The 12,896-nt window shown below is 49.9% G+C and overlaps 1 protein-coding gene across 7 annotated transcripts in view; it reads left to right on the top strand.

The window, feature by feature from the left end:
* The first annotated feature begins 5,449 nt into the window (after window positions 1–5,449).
* NAP1L4 (nucleosome assembly protein 1 like 4) overlaps window positions 5,450–12,896 on the top strand; it is a 47,770-nt gene continuing 40,323 nt past the window's right edge. For 2 of the 7 annotated variants that reach the window (XM_031933874.1, XM_023183538.3), the window contains exon 1: window positions 5,788–6,114. The gene's annotated coding sequence lies outside the window, so the exon portion shown is untranslated. Of the gene's footprint in view, window positions 5,641–5,787; window positions 6,115–9,520; window positions 9,556–10,705; window positions 10,756–12,896 lie in introns of those variants that run through there. The other 5 variants (XM_023183537.2, XM_023183535.2, XM_023183539.2 and 2 more) reach the window with 5 other exon arrangements.

The raw sequence follows: 12,896 nt of genomic DNA, 5'->3' as shown, positions 1-12,896 counted from the left end.
CTTGAACCCAGGAGGTAGAGGTTGCGGTGAGCCGAGATCGCGCCATTGCACTCCAGCCTGGGCAACAAGAGTGAAACTCTGTCTCAAAAAAAAAAAAAAAAAAAATCAAGAAATTTGAATGACCAGGTATTGGATGACAGTCAAGATTTTTGCTAATTTCGTTAGTGTGGTAATGGCAGGTGCCTCCGGAGGTGTCTTTAATGAGATACAAAGTAGCCTGAAGCCTGTAACTCAGTATCCTTCAGCCAAGGAAACTGATGAAGCCCAGTCACACCAGCAGCAGCAATCCCTTCCACAGTGTATCCTCTCTACCGGCCTGTGCTGGAAACCACGCATCAAATGTCCTGACAACGGGGCCATGAGGAAATACCCTTGTCTGTAGCTGCCACTACTGGGGTGAGTGGAAGTTGGCCCAAGGCCACGGCGCCATCCAAGGAGACAGGAAGGAGTGGCCTGTGCCCCCCCCCCCCGCCCCGTTTCCAGTGGTGAGTGCACAGAAACGTATTCAGATCACCAGGGGCACGCCTGGTCCCCACAGCTGGTGAAGGTCTGGCTCTACCTGGACTGGAGTAGGGTCAGGCTGTGGCCCCTGTTTCACGCCCCCTCCCCCATTCAGAGTAATTCTGGGCCGATTTTCTGAAAGGGGTTTACTCCCTCTGAGTGCCCACTACCTGGTGCGCCTTCTCCCTGCCCTCCCCCAACTTCCTCCAGTCTCCCCAGGTTGGGTCCAGGGCCTGCAGTGACAACAGGCTGGCTGGCCAGGCCACTGGCTTGGTCCCCAAGAGGACCCCAGCACCTCCCTACCCTGCAATATCTTGCTGTCAGGCTGCAGCAGATCCTTCTTGATCAACGTGGGGTGGACACTTTTCTTAACTTGTATAATATTAGTTTGCCTGTGAAAAGTGTTTCTTTTCTTTTTTTTTTTTTTTTGCCTGTGAAAAGTGTTTCTTTTGTGTACATGAAAGCTCTGTTCAGCTGTAAGAGCCAGATTTACATCTTCCTGTTTTTCCACAAAGAGCAATCTTCGGTGTCTTTACTATAAAAAGTCATGTATTCATTATTTAAAAATAAATAATATAGAAAATTTCCAATATAAAGTAGAAGCTGAAAGGCCCTGTGTCTTACCTCTCAAATCCCTGCAACATTTGGGGTACAGTCTTACAGATGCCTTCTTTCTGAGGCTGTGAAGTTTACGAAGTCGCTCCCTGACCGTGCACCCCTCTTTCGTGCGCAGTACGCCATGGGTGTTTTCTGTTCTCCATACACCAGAAGAAACCTGCCACCTCTCTTGGATGTCTCCAGGGCCCCACTTTGTTAATGCCCCATAGGCTGAGCCACCACCCTACTGAGGAGGATTTGGGCATTTCTGAGGCCTAGGCTCCAGCTCTTGGCGGCTGCGAGGTCGTTTGAGGAGTAGCGCCCCACCGCAGGTGAAGGGCATGGTCCCCTCCAGGGCCAGAGCCACTTAGCTGGGGGCGTTACAGGGGCTTCTCTGTTTTCTCCTCGGTTGAATGGGACAGTGATTCCTGCCTCCACTTCCAGGCCAAGGTGCAGCCATCGTCAGTAGCACCCAGGTAAGGGCACAGCTCGCCAAGTGCCAGGCACTTTTCCAGGTGCTGGCAATGTGAAGGAGAAACACGTGGTGTCTGTCCAGGACTGTCTCCCAGAACCCCACTGAGCACAAGGCAGCCAGGAGCAGAACCACAGGCAAGGCAGCCTCTGGAGGGGACTCCTGATCTCCAGGTTGGAGAAGGCTGAGATGGCAGAGGGGTTGTAGACAGGTGGGCTCACGCCTGAGGCCTGGCAGGCAGCGCTGGGAAAACGGATGAAACCCACCGAATGCTGGCTATCCTGGGAGTCCTGATCCCAGTGGTCCTCAGCCCTGGTTGCATGTCTGTCATCTGGGGACTTCTTTTTTTTGACACAGGGTCTTGGTCTTGCTCTGTCACCCAGGCCACTGCATGATCACAGCTCACTGCAGCCTCCAACTCCCGGGCACAAGTGATCCTCGCACCTCAGCCTCTCAAGCAGCTGGGACTATAGATGCACCACCATGCCTGGCTAATTTTTAGATATTTGGTAGAGATGGGATCTCATCCTGTTGCCCAGGCTGGTCTCAAACTCTTGAGTTTAAGCAATCTGCCCATTCGACCTCATTACCTAATTGCATCTGTGAAGATTCTATTTCAAAATGAGAACCTTCCAAGGAGAGAAACCACCAACCACCAAGAGAAACCACCACCACAATCATTCCAGTTCCAGCAGATCTCGCAGGGAGCAGGTCCAGCTGCCCCCAGCCCCAAGGCCCAGCTCCCTCAGAGGCTCCACCCACCCGGATGCCACCCCCACCGACCCCAACATCCAGGAGCAGCTGGATCCCATTACTACAAATGGACTAGAGACTTGATTAGACGGGAGGAAGGACCCTCAAAACTTCAAATGCCGAGGTTCTTGTGTCATTTCCTTGTTTATGCTTCCACAAAGCATAAAGCATGACCATTGTAGAAAAGTCTGAAAGTCTAAATAAGTAAAATAGGAATTGGAGAGCACACACACCCTCTCCTAAAACACAGATGGCCAGAAAGGGCTGAGCATGCTTGTGGGTCAGGGCTCAGCCATGCACCGGTCACCTCTGAGGGGTTTTTATGTTTTTTGTTTTAATTAGTTTCTTTTTCTTTTCTTTTCTTTTTTTTGAGACAGAGTCTCGCTCTGTTGCCCAGGCTGGAGTGCAGTGGCGCGATCTCAGCTCACTGCAAGCTCCACCTCCCCAGTTCACGCCATTCTCTTGCCTCAGCCTCTGGAGTAGCTGGGACTACAGGCCACCATGCCCAGCTAATTTTGTTTTTATATTTTAGTAGAGACGGGGTTTCACCGTGTTAGCCAGGATGGTCTCGATCTCCTGACCTCGTGATCTGCCTGCCTCAGCCTCCCAAAGTGCTGGGATTACAAGTGTGAGCCACCGAGCCCGGCCCTTGTTTTAATTAATTTCTTTGGCCAGACAGGACTGAGTAGGCTGTGTGGGTCAGGCCTCAGCCATGCACTGGTCACCTCTGAGGGGTTTTTATGCTTTTTGTTTTAATTCCTTCCTTCCTTTCCTTTTTTTCTCTTTTTCTTTTTCTTTTCTTGAGATGGAGTTTCGCTCTTGTTGGCCAGGCTGGAGTGCAATGGCACTATCTCTGCTCACCGCAACCTCCGCCTCCTGGGTTCAAGCGATTCTCCCAGGTTCAAGTGATTCTCCTGCCTCAGCCTTCCTGAGTAGCTGGCATTACAGGTGTGCATCACCATGCCCGGCTAATTTTGTATTTTTTTAGTAGAGATGGGATTTCTCCATGTTGGTCAGGCTGGTCTCGAACTCCCGACCTCAGGTGATCCGCCCACCTCGGCCTCCCAAAGTGCTGGGATTAGAGGCATGAGCCACCGCGCCTGGCCTCTTTTTCTTTTCTTTTCTTTTTGAGACTGAGTCTTGCTCTGTCACTGAGGCTGGAGTGCAATGGCACGATCTTGGCTCACTGCAAGCTCCGCCTCCCAGGTTCACGCCATTCTCCTGCCTCAGCCTCCCGAGTAGCTGGGACTACAGGTGCCCGCCACCACACCCAGCTAATTTTTTTGTATTTTTAGTAGAGACGGGGTTTCAAACTGTGTTAGCCAGGATGGTCTCGAACTCCTGACCTCGTGATCTGCCCACCTCGGCCTTCCAAAGTGCTGGGATTACAGGCATGAGCCACCGAGCGCGGCCTCTTTTTTGTTTTTTTGAGACAATATCCCCCTCTGGTTACCCAGGCTGGAGTGCAGTGGCCGAATCTCTGCTCGCTGCAGCCTTGACCTCACGGGCTCAGGTAATTCTCCCACCTCAGCCTCCCAAGTAGCTGGTATTACAGGCCTGAGCCACCATGCCTGGGTAATTTTTTTTTTTTTTTTTTTTTTTGGAGCAGGGGAAAGGTGCTCTCGCTATGTTGCCCAGGCTGGACTTGTTGCCTCTACCTCCCAGAGTGCTGGGTTTACAGGCCTGAGCCACGGCGCTCCGCATTTTTTAGAGATGAAGTTTCACTATGTTGCCCAGGCTGGACTTGAATTCCTGGGCTCAAGCGATCCTCCTGCCTCAGCCTCCCAGGTTACCTCTGAGGTTTATAACTGACGCTATGTTCTTAATCCCTCAACCAGGAGCCTTTAGATGGTTACAAATTTTCCCCATTACAGGAATGACTTGCTAATAATAATAATAATTAGCAATTGTTTCAAAAGTAACCTCACCCCAAAAAAAGGACGTTTCTGAAAAAAATGCACAAAAGACTTGAAGACCCCCAATGGCACGGCTGAACATGGAAATGACCAGCCTCAAAAGCCCCAGCGCAGGAGTTATTTTCCGATCACATTGGATATCTTTCTTTTTTTTTTTTTTGAGACGGAGTCTCGCTCTGTTGCCCAGGCTGGAGTGCAGTGGCCAGATCCCAGCTCACTGCAAGCTCCACCCTCCCGGGTTTACGCCTTTCTCCTGCCTCAGCCTCCCGAATAGCTGGGACTACAGGCGCCCGCCACCTCACCCGGCTAGTTTTTTGTATTTTTTTAGTAGAGACGGGGTTTCCCCGTGTTAGCCAGGATGGTCTCGATCTCCTGACCTTGTGATCCGCCCGCCTCGGCCTCCCAAAGTGCTGGGATTACAGGCTTGAGTCACCGCGCCCGGCAAATTGGCTATCTTTCTACAAAATGTGATGTGGAGAGGCTGAGGCTGTTACCTTCACCCCAGCCCAGGGGGCACCCTGAGAGGGAGAACAGGGTGGGCGAAACGGGCCAGCTTCTCCCCAGCTCCCTGCCCTGCTCTGCTTCGGGGGGGCCCAGTGCGCACAGTTTTTCCTGCTTGTCCGACAGGGTCTCCCCCAGGCCAGAACTAGGCTGCTGGGACACTGCGGGGCTCAGGGCGTGCGGGAAGAGACGCAGGAAGTGGGTAGTCCCGTCGTGTCCGCGGAGGCGACCCAGCCCCGACCTTTTCGCAGAGGAAATGTTATCCAACCTGGGAGCTGGGGGATGAGCAGCGGTTAAGGTTAGGTCCCAACCACTAACGGGACTGGTTGAAAACGGCTCCCAGGCGGAGGGGCCCCCTGCGATGTTCTCAAGGAGTAGCGCCAGGGGACGACGTGGGAGGTGGGGTTCTCATATCAGCGGGCGCACGGAGCGCTGGAGGCACCGACCCGCCGCGGACGGGATTGAACTAGGGAACTGGAAGGGCGCAGGAGATAAAGACGGCCGGGACCCACGGAGAGAGGTGGTGCCCAGTGTCCCGCGAGGATGCAGTGCCAACCGGGGAGGGTCCCGGGAGCGGGGACCCAGGCCCGCCCAGAGCCACACATGCGGTCTACACCTCGCCCCGCCCCATGTAAAGAGGCGGAGGAGCGCAGGGCGCGGGCACCGCGGAGGAATATTTGCATAAGGCGAAGAGATTTTCGGTAGCTTCTGATTGGCTGCCGTCTGCGGCGCGAAGCGCAGTTGACTTGCGCCGCGCTCGCCCAATCGCAGCCCGTCTTGCTCGCGGAGAGAGGAGCTAGGAGTCTCGGCCAATGGGAGGCGGCGTTGTTGGCGGCCACGGCGGCGCAGCGCCAAAGCGAGTGAAGCCAGGGTCGCCGCCACTGCCGCAGGAGGCGTGAGGTGAGGAGACGCGGGTGCTGGGCCGGTAACGGCGCGCTGGGGAGGGCGGCCGGGCCAGGGCGGGCGGGAGGGGCCGCGGGGCCGGAGCGGGCGCGGCGGGCGGCCATCTCTGGAAGCCGCGGGGCGGTGGGGCAGGGGCGGGGCCGCGTCCTCGTCAGAGCAGGCAGCGGCGGCCGCGGCGGGCCTGGGGCCTGGGGCTTGGGGCTTGGGGCCTGGAGCCCGGGCCTGGGGCGCTGGCTGGCGGCCCCTCCCAACTCCCAGCGCGCCTCGCCCGGCTGTCGGCCCCCCTGAAGGTCAAGGCGCTTTGTTGTGCGCCGCGGGCGGCCTCCTGGGCGGCGGCCCCGCGGAGGAGGCGAAGACGGCTAGAGGCGGCGGCCGCTCAAATCTCCCGCTAGCCCGGCCCGCCCCGCGTGCGGGGGCCGCGGCGGTTACACGGCCGGGCGCGCCGGAGCGTTCAGGCTTCGCGTTTTTAAGGTGGAGACGTCCAGGACCTCTTTATTAGATGTTTAGGAATTTGAGTTTTTCCGTATGGCGATGGTCATCGTGAGCCTCTGTGGGCTCAGGCTGGGCTAACTGGGGTTTTGATGTCAGCTTGGTGTGGCCGAGGGCATGTCTGGCGGGGAAGAAAGTCCTTGGCGTTGCTTCTTAGCTGTTGGGAGCTGTGCGGTGCGAGCGAGATGGGCGGCGTGCGCTCCCCGAGGACTGGCCTGAGTGGCCTTAGACTAGTTGCTCGCGGGACTTGGTTTCCCAGCCAAGGTGGGCAGCAAGTCTGTTTACTGTTGAAAACCGTCTTCCACAAGGGAAAAGCAAAATCTCCAAAAAAGATTGTACGTGTTATGAACGGGAAAGTGCCATGCTTTTCTTTCCGTTCAGAGATGGTGAAAGAGGTCACATTTGTATTTTTTGACCTGACCAGAGTCTGTGTTTTTTCCCATTTTCCCCTTCTCAATGCTTCCCGTTCACCCCAGCGAAGGATGGCCTGGTCATGATAAGACTTTTCACCGTCCACAGTTCACTAAGTCTGATTGCGGGGCAGGAGGCAGACAAGTTTAGGGTCCAGGAAAGGGGACTCCAGCCTTGGGACCTTTAGACCCTAACGTGTGTGTCACCTCACCTGCCTGGGTGACTGTGCGCTCCTCTGGCAGGAAGGTCCGCCATTTCTTTAATTTCGTTATGTTCTCGGCGGAATCGTCGGGGCACATTCGTCTGTGCTGTTGACATACCCAGTCTGCATTACTTTTTCCTGTAGTAATCCCTGCCTCATCTTCCTGCATTAGGTGTACGGTATAAAATAGACTTTTAAAAGTTATCTTACCTTAAAAATACACAAGTATGTAGATTAGGTTGTTGGACCTTAAAGGTAGGTCTTTTTAAGCTACTGCCTTCTTGCAATAGGAACTATATTTCTAAATGGCTAATACCTGCACTACCCACCAGGGACTCCTTCAGCCTGTTCGCGTGTATTAACTCATTTCATGATCTAATAACCTGTGAGATAGATACTATTTTTCCTTTTAACTACTCTGGAAGCTGAGGCCCTAGGAGGTTACGTATAATGACTTGTCCAAGGTGATAAAGCTTAGGTAAAGACCCAAGCAGTTTTAACTTTACCCAAGGTTACTGCTTCTGTAGAGGGAATGAAAGAATTTGTAATCAGAAGTTGTTTTCATCATTGTACTAAGCCTCACTGAACTCTAGCTTACGAGGTTTTGAGCTGGTTGATCATTTCTATCTCAAAATTATATTATTCTACAGAATGCCAAATGCCTCCTGTAGTAGAATTTTGAGATTCAGACTGGGATGAGCAATTACTAATGGAATAAATAATATGCAAATGTAAAATGAAGTTAAGAGAAAGGAACGTGGTGATAGAATCGGGATATATTCCAAAGATAAAATGAGTGACTACAGAGGGAGAGAAAAGTTAACTTTTAGTAGTAGTTCACAAGTTTACTTAGAGACATTTTTGCTAGAATTTTAGGGCCTCATGATGTGATTTTTATGGACCGTTTTAACACATTACTGCTTTTTTTTTTTTTTTTTTTTTTTTTTGAGACGGAGTCCTGCTCTATTGGCAGGCTGGAGTGGAGTGGTGTGATCTCTGCTCACTGCAGCCTTCACCTCCCGGATTCCAGCAATTCTCCTGCCTCAGCCTCCCTAGTATCTGGGACTGCAGGCGCCCGCCACCATGCCCGGCTAATTTTTGTGTTTTTATTAGAGACAGGGTTTCACCATGTTGGCCAGGATGGTCTCGATCTCTTGACCTCGTGATCCACCCGCCTCAGCCTCCCAAAGTGCTGAGATTACAGGGGTTAACCACCGCGCCTGACCTACTGCTGTCTTAAATAGCTGTTATTACATATCCAGTTGCAGCCTTTTTTGTTTTTTTCCTCGTTGAGCAGTGTTATTGCTTCAGAATGTCTTCAGTTATTTGTGCCTATATGTGATGGCATCTTAACACTTTTGTGAATTTTGTTGTGTAAGTTTTAAATCCGGTACTATTTTTCAAAATGAATGTGGAGTAGTCATTGGAGAAATTGGTTGAATTCTTTGCAGTAGCAAATAAATTTTAATGATTTTTAAGTTTGATAACCTTGGTAAACTGAATTCTGCGAAGTTTACACATGTTTTAGGATCCCCTCAAAATGTACAGGGCATTGTGTTTTGCTAAATAGCCATTTAGCCATCAGATTCTTCTGTAGAATTTTGATCTCTTTGCCCATGTGAGAGGTAGTTCTTATTTGTATGGAGATTAAGTACCTGCGGATGGGATATGTTCATCACCACTTTACAGTATGAATTTGAACTTGAAACTGAAATGAAAACTTTTCTGTTAACCTGTCAGAGTTTTTAGTAGCCTCTTGTTATTGACCACATATTAATTCCCTATGTTAGTTATTCGAAGCTAAGTGTGGGGACTGAAATCTTTATTTTGTTTTTCTTCTTTTGAGCAGTTGATAGTCTAGCATCAGAAGGAGGTGACCTCAAATATGTATGTATATATAGTAGTGCTTTTCTTCCTTCTCTTTCGTTGTCTGCAGTTTAAAAACTAGTGTGATAAGTTTATGTTGTACTTCCAAAAATGTTGCCAAAGAGCCTATATTTTTCAATTTGTTTTGGAAGAAAATTACTTTGTGGGCAAGAAGGTGATTTAAATTCCTGACGGCCTAGTCAGCTGTGTGAAATAGGCCGATGCTGTTAGTGCTTGAAACCGATGATGGTTTATATTTGAATAAGACAGCAGAGATGAGCTTGTTGGGAGTTTGGCCTGAGATTGCTAGCTAAGGAATGCTTGCTTGTTTGCTTGAAGGGAAATGTGTTTTAGGCATCCAGAGTAAAAAGCTGGTATTACTTAGTTTGATTCTTCGACCACTGTGGTGATAGGAAGTAGCCAATCTGTGCAGGAAACTGCTGTTATCCGGCCTCAACTTAGTTTTTGTGGGACCTCTTGAGGTTAGCAAATTTATGCCTCCCGAAACTATAGTTGTAAGGTTTGTCTTTGAGCATATGGTAATGGAAAACCCTTATCAATAGGTAGATAGTAAATAATTTTGTGTTTGGCTGCTATGAAATTTTTAAGAAACAGTTTGTGGTGATGTAAATTTGTTTTCATCTGGCAGTCACTGGTTTCTCCACCCTGCCCTCTTAATAGAACAGGGTTGCTTTAATTTGTTTGCCAGAACTTTAAATTTTGCATTTAGTAACAACAGAGGCATTGTGTTTTTGTAGTATGAAAACAACGAAAGATCACTTTGTGAACTTTACTTTTTGACATTGACCACTTGCTGTGTCGCCTTAAATTTCTTACAAGTATCCCCTGTTGACTGTTAAACACGAAATCTATGTTCATTTCATGTTCTTGGGACCTTTAAAAATGCAGCGTGCATTATCCGGAAAAGCCTGTCCAAAATCAAGGTGAGATGGTTTCTGTTTAATAAACTTGTGGTAGAAAGAATGACTGTACACTTTTATGTGCAAAGGTTTTAAGTATAATAACTAAAATAGTACTTGTTTACTCAGTTACTGAAAAGTAGCTTTCACTGATTTGCATCTATTTCCTTATTCATGAGCATCTTCTATGTGCTGGGCACAGTTCTAGGTACTGGGGTCTCCTGCTGAATAAGACAGAAGTCTTTGCCCTTGTTTCTGCTGTGGGAGACAGACGAACAAGTTAGATGGTGGCAGGTGCTTTTGAGAAACAGTGGAGAGGAGTAGGGACTTTGGTGGTTGCAATTTGGAATAGGTAGAGAGGGAAATGCCTTACTTTCAAGATGACAAGATCTTACGGAGTCTTACTCTGTCTCTCAGGGTGAAGTGCAAGGGCACAGTCTCGGCTCACTGCAAGCTCTGCCTCTTGGGTTCACGCCATTCTCCCGCCTCAGCCTCCCGAGTACCTGGGACTACAGGCGCCCGCCACCACGCCCGGCTAATTTTTTTTATATTTTTTAGTAGAAACGGGGTTTCACCGTGTTAGCCAGGATGGTCTCGATCTCCTGACCTTGTGATCCACCCGTCTCGGCCTCCCAAAATGCTGGGATTACAGGCGTGAGCCACTGTACCTGGCCGACAAAATCTTTTAATATGTATTGAATTAAGAAGTTAGCGTCGGCCAGGCGCGGTGGCTCAAGCCTGTAATCCCAGCACTTTGGGAGGCCGAGACGGGTGGATCACGAGGTCAGGAGATTGAGACCATCCTGGCTAACACGGGGAAACCCCGTCTCTACTAAAAAAATACAAAAAAACTAGCCGGGCGATGTGGCGGGCGCCTGTAGTCCCTGTTACTCGGGAGGCTGAGGCAGGAGAATGGCGTAAACCCGGGAGGCGGAGCTTGCAGTGAGCTGAGATCCGGCCACTGCACTCCAGCCCAGGCTACAGAGTGAGACTCCGTCTCAAAAAAAAAAAAAAAAAAGAAGTTAGCATCATTGAGTCATATACTAATGAGCTGCCCAGAAAAGAAGGGTGGAGGAGATGGGAGTGCAGCAGTGAAGACTGCTGCGCCACAAGTAAATGTAATGTTTCAGTTAAGGAAAGGAAATCATTTTTTACTTTCTTTTTGAAACCCCAGGGCTTGGCACCTTACAAGTCTCTGAAGAGATAGTCTGCTGCTGTTTGGAGGCAGGTATTTCAGTAGATCTTGTAACCAAACCTGAATGACTAAGGCAGTGTCTCTCTGTGTCTTCAGAAACTACTTGAGACAGGCATATGTGTGCATGGAGTCCCGGACACCATGCATGCTGTATACGGGTAACACAGAGACAAACTGTGACTTGCTAGCAGTGAGTTAAGCAAAGATTTCTTGGCAACCAGTCTCATCCCAAGTCTTGTGCTGGGCCCTGGAACCGCTGCATTGGGCAAGTAGACAGGCTCCCTGCCCTCATGGAACTTGTTCTTTAGTGGGCAAACATGTATTATTCATTGCTTTTTTTTTTTGGAGGTGGAGTCTCGCTTTGACGCCCAGGCTGGAGTGCAGTGGCACGGTCTTAGCTCACTGCAACCTCTGCCTCCCAGGTTCAAGCAATTCTGTCTCAGCCTCCTGAGTAGCTGGGATTACAGGTGCCCACCACCACGCCTGGGTAATTTTTGTATCTTTTTAGTGGAGATGGGTTTCACCATATTGGTCAGGCTGGTCTCGAACTCCTGACCTTAGGTGATCTGGCCACGTGGGCCTCCCAAAGTGCTGGGATTACAGGCATGAGGCGCTGTGCCCAGCCTGTTCATTGCTTTTAAACATTATCATGGGCCTGGCACGGTGGCTCATGCCTGAAATCCCAGCACTTTGGGAAACTGAGGTGGGCAGATCACCTGAGGGTCAGGAGTATGAGACCCTCTCCAGCCTGGGCGACAGAGCAAGACTCCACCTCAAGAAACAAAACAAAAAACCAAAAAACATTATCGTGGAAAGTTTAACAACATGATTAACTTCTGATCCTGGAGAGTGGTAATGGTAGACTGGATCAGGAGTCTACTGGCCAGGGCAATAAAAATGAAATCTGGAGTGTCTCAGGGCTTCGTATAATTGTCAGGTTTTGTGGGTGGGGCTGTTGGGGTGTCCTGCAGGGGTATCTTGATTCTTTCTGAGAACAGATCATTCCTTTGTCCCTTCTGATGTCCTCATCTAAAACAGTACTCCTGGAAGATTTGAACCCGTGCCCAGCGACTGGTCAGACTCCCTCTTGGATTGAGAACGTTGGATTGCCATTCTTCAGACTGAATGTGGGCCAAGCAATTGTGCTTTAGAAATTTATCTTAGAGGCCAGGCGCGGTGGCTCATGCCTGTAATCCCAGCACTTTGGGAGGCTGAGGCAGGTGGATCACCAGAGGTTGGGAGTTCAAGACCAAGCTTGGCCAACATGGTGAAACCCTGTCTCTACTGAAAATACAAAAAAAAAAAAAAAAGTTAGCCAGGCATGGTAGTGGGCACCTGTAATCCCAGCTACTCGGGAGACTGAGGCAGGAGAATCGCTTGAACCCGGGAGGTGGAGGTTGCAGTGAGCTGAGATTGCGCCTCCAGCCTGGGCAACAAGAGCAAAACTCTATCTCGAAAAAAAAAAAAAATTACTACCATCCCTAATTTTGTAGGATTTATAGGATGTAAGGAAATTATAAGGAGTCTTGTGAAAACAGTAATTACATTTGAATTAATTAATTTTTTTTTTTTTTGAGACGGAGTCTCATTCTGTCGCCCAGGTTGGAGTGCAGTGGCGTGATCTCTGCTCACTGCAACCTCCGCCTACCGGGTTCAAGCAATTCTCCTGCCTCAGCCTCCTGAGTAGCTGGGATTACGGGTGTGCGCCACCATGCCCAGCTAATTTTTGTATTTTTAGTAGAGACAGGGTTTCACCATGGTGGTCAGGCTGGTCTCGAACCCCTGACCTCGTGATCCACCCGCCTCGGCCTCCTAAATTGCTGGGATTACAAGCGTGAGCCACCGTGCCCGGCCCCATTTGAATTAATTTTGATCCTTCAGTTATCTCGCATAAAGACACTGAGGACCTTTGAGTTTATTAAGACAGAGTAAATATATAAAAGTTTTGGGGAGTACGACCACACTGTCTAGCTTTGTGTCTCAAACATGGCCCAATTTTTTTTCCTTTCTTTCTTTTTTTTTTTTTTTTTTTTTGAGACAGTCTCGCTGTCACCCAGGCTGGAGTCTAGTGGTGTAATCTTGGCTCGCTACAACCTCTGCCCCCCAGGTTCAAGCAGTTCTCCTGCCTCAGCCTCCTGAGTAGCTGGGACCACAGGCGTGTGCCACCATG

This window comes from Piliocolobus tephrosceles, chromosome 13, assembly GCF_002776525.5.
Source record: "Piliocolobus tephrosceles isolate RC106 chromosome 13, ASM277652v3, whole genome shotgun sequence".
Classification (NCBI taxonomy): domain Eukaryota; kingdom Metazoa; phylum Chordata; class Mammalia; order Primates; family Cercopithecidae; genus Piliocolobus; species Piliocolobus tephrosceles.
This window is presented reverse-complemented; position numbering and strand designations above follow the sequence as displayed.